Genomic DNA, 3,971 nt, shown 5'->3' on the forward strand with positions numbered 1-3,971 from the left:
CCTGGAGGCAAGAAGCTGCATTGCAATCCCAAAGGCATGCAGGTTGAGGCCACCAACTGCTTTGCAGAAGGATGAGGCTGGTTTTTCTATTTCTTCAAGACTTCTTTGATTTCCTTATCAGCATTATGAAGTTTTTCACATGAAAGATTTTATATTTTATTATATTTATATGACAATATTTACTTTTTTGAATACATAACAAAACATAGATGAATTTTAAAACTTCTACCCTAACAATTCAGTAACACTGAATGTAATTTGTAGTCTGTGCCACTAATCTCAGTTTTCTTTTCCAAATTAGTTCACCACCAAAACCACAAACCTACTGCCCCCTAAGCATCCCATCTATCTACTGAGGTTGCTGTTGTCAAACTGATCACATATAAATAATTCTCTAAAAGAGCACAATTGTCAAGGCAGACATTCTTTTTAAACTAAGCTAAACTATTGTTTTACTTAACAATAACTTGAAAGGACAGTTTAAGGTTTAAAGATATCTTCAGGGCAATAGTTTAAGGGTATCAGATAGCTTCCATGGCTCCTAAAAGTCTAGAAGAAACTCTATGGATTTTTCTTTTCCTTTATGTCCATCTCGTATTCTGTAACCTTGTTAAACTCATTTTCTAATTGCAGGCGTTTTTAGATTTTCTGCAGAAACAATCATGACACTGACAAATAAGGATAGTTTAAAACTTCCTTTGTAATCTGTCCACTTTATATTTCCCTATTGTGCCTTTTTTGTACTAGACCACAAGTCTAATACTAAGTTGAGAAAAACATGTAACTAATGAAAGAACGGTCTCTCCATCTCAAACAGTCAATCTTTCACAATTATATACAGTGTTAGGTGTGGGGTTTTGTTGTTAATAAGGGCCATCGAGCATAACTCATAGCAACCCTGTGAACCATGTTTTAAACCATGTCCTGTCCTTTCCCACCCTTTGTTGTTGTTGTTGTGTAACACTGAGTCGGAACCGACCCATAGCTAACCCTCTGGTGGATTTTCAAAGGCATTAGTCTCACGTTAGGAGACTGCCCATCTTTATCCCACTGAGCAGCTGGTGGCCTCAACCCACGTGCCTTTGGGATTGCAGTGCAGCTTCTCACCACTAGGCCACCAGAGCTGATATACTTGACCCCACTGCAGCAGCCACTTTGTCAGCCCATCACGTTGAAGAGTCCTCCTCATCTTCGCTGACCTTCCACCTTTACAGACATGATGTCCTTTTTCAAAGAATAGCCTCTCTTAACAACAAGGCCAAAGTATGTGAGACAAAGCTTCATTATCTTTGTCTCTAAAAAATACTCTGGCTGCACTTTCTTCAAGACATATCCATTTGTTCTTTGGCAGTTCATGGAACACTCAACACAATTCTCCAACACCACTCAAAGGCATTAATTCTTCTTGTATCATCTTTATTCACTGTCTAGCTCTCAGATGCACAGCATGTGATTGAAAAGAACATGACTTGCCTCAGGCACACCTTAGTCTTTAAGCTAACATCATTGCACTTCAAAAATTTGGAGATGTCCCTTACAGCAGATTTTCCCGATGCAATACATCTTTTGATTTCTTGACTGCTAGTTCCAGGGATACTGACTATGGATCCAAGTAAGCTCAAATCAGTGATAACTGATTGTCTCACTATCATGTTGTTGTCTATTGTCCCAGTGATGAGGATCTTTGTTTTCTTGATGTTAATCTGTAATCTGCAACAAGTGCTTCACACTGTCCTCACTCCTCATCTGCATAACAAAGACTGTTGATGGGTCTTACTCTGATCCCAATACCACAACCTTCTTCATAAAGTCCAGCTTCAGAAACTATTTTTTCAGTATAGAGACTGAAATGGCAGATATAACCCTGACACATACCTTCCTTGACATTAAACAATGTAGTGTTCCCTAGTTCATCTGTTTGAATAAAAACTTCTAGTCTAGGTATAGGTTTCATATAAGCACACTTAAATGTTTTGGAATTCCATTTTCCTCAATGTTAGTTATAGTTTGCTGTGATCCACACAGTCAAATGCTTTAGCATAGTCAATAAAACACAAATAGACATTCTTCTGGATTCTCTGCTTTCAGCCAAGATCTATCTGATATCTTCATTGATACTTCTGATGCCATAGACTCTTCTAAAGAAACCAGCTTGAACTTCTGACACTTCTGTGTCAATGTACTGCTCTAGCTGTCTGGAGATGATGTTCAGTAATATTTTCATGCATGTGATATTAATGATATTGTTCAGTAATTTCCAAATTCTATTGGATCACCTTTCTTGGGAAAGGGAATAAAAATTATCTCTTCCAGACACTCAGCCAGGTAGCTGTCTCCCAAATTTTGTGATGTATTAATTTCAAGTTTTCCTATATTCATCTTTGTCTGAACTTTAGTCATATATAAGTACTAAGTTTTCTTAATAGCTTTTCCTGAATCAGTTGATGTGATCATGTCATTTTCTTCTGCAGTTTATTAATGTTAGGTTGCACTGATAGTTTTAAATTTTAAACTTGTCTTGTATTCCTATTTGGTTCTAGTTGTCAACCAACGTATGGTGGTGGTGGTGGTGGTTGCAGCTGCTGCTGCTGCTGTTATGTGTTGTGGAGTCAAAATCAACTCATAGTTGACCCTCCAGTGAGTTTTCAGAGGCTTTAACTCACATGGGAGAAGACTGTCTATTTATATCCCGAAGAGCCGCTGTTGAATTCAAACCATGTGCCTTTGGGTCAGCAGTACAAGTCTTTAGCAATAATGTTCCTTTATATATTGAGGAATTCTACTTTCTGATATTTTGTTAAAGATTTTTTCCTCTCTATTCACAAGGGATACTGGTCTCTTAATTTCCATGTGTGTGTCTGTGTACAAATACACACATACAGATGAAAATTATCTATATTACTGATCGTCTAATGGTTTGCATCTGTGCTGCAATCCCGAAAGCATGCAGTTCAAATCCACCAGCTACTCCATTGGAGAAGGATGGGCAATCTCCTCCCATCTGAAAACCCACTGCAGGGTCGGCTACTGGTTGATTGCAATTCGATGGTACACAACAACAACACATAGAGGGAAGCTCTGGTAGCGTAGTATGTAGCGGGTTGCTGCACTGATATCCAAAGGCCTTACCTCTGTGGCAGTTCGAATCTACCAGAGGCTCCTCAAGAGAAAGATGAGCAATGTTCTCTTGTGCTATTTACAGTCTTAGAAAACCCACCGGATGATCAGCTATGAGTCAGATCCAATCTGACAGCAGTAAGCAAGGGAGTACATATATTTTTTTTAAATTATATATACATATGAAAACACACATTTTATCTGGTTTTGGTAATATAGTACTTCCTTAAACTTACTGGGAGGTAGTCCTTATTTCCTAGAACAGACTGTGTACTGATAAATGTAGAATAAATAACAGCATTCTCTTATTCACTCAGTATATGAGGAGGTGTAGAGAGCCATCAGTACTTTTATTCTTAACAATGGTAGTTTGGACTGTCTTTTTTCTTTATCATTTTTACTACATATTTGCAAATCTATTGAAACTGATTTTTAGCTTATCTTGTTAGCATCACTGGTACTTTCTATTTTCCACTTCACTGATAACAACTATTATCTTCATTCTTTCTTTTCTTCTGCTTCCTTTTGGATTGTTTAAATCTTTTTTTCCCTCTAAGTCCTCAGATGAGAATTTAGATTATTGATTTGAGATTTCATGTCTTCTAGACTTTCTAGACTTTTTTAAATGTTAACTATTTTAGCCTGTCCCACAAGTTTATAATTGTATTTTTCTTTTTATTCAGTACAATATGTTTTTTAATGTTCTCTCACATTTCCTTTCTGACTCATGGCTTATCTACAACATGTATCGTTTAGTTTCTAGATGTTCAGATATTCCTTACAATCCCTCCATAATTGATTTCTAGTTTAATTCTTTTGACATCAACAAATACACTCTATTATTTGAATACTTT

This window comes from Elephantulus edwardii, unplaced genomic scaffold (assembly GCF_000299155.1).
Source record: "Elephantulus edwardii isolate Elephantulus edwardi_28Jun2011 unplaced genomic scaffold, EleEdw1.0 scaffold00206, whole genome shotgun sequence".
Classification (NCBI taxonomy): Eukaryota; Metazoa; Chordata; class Mammalia; order Macroscelidea; family Macroscelididae; genus Elephantulus; species Elephantulus edwardii.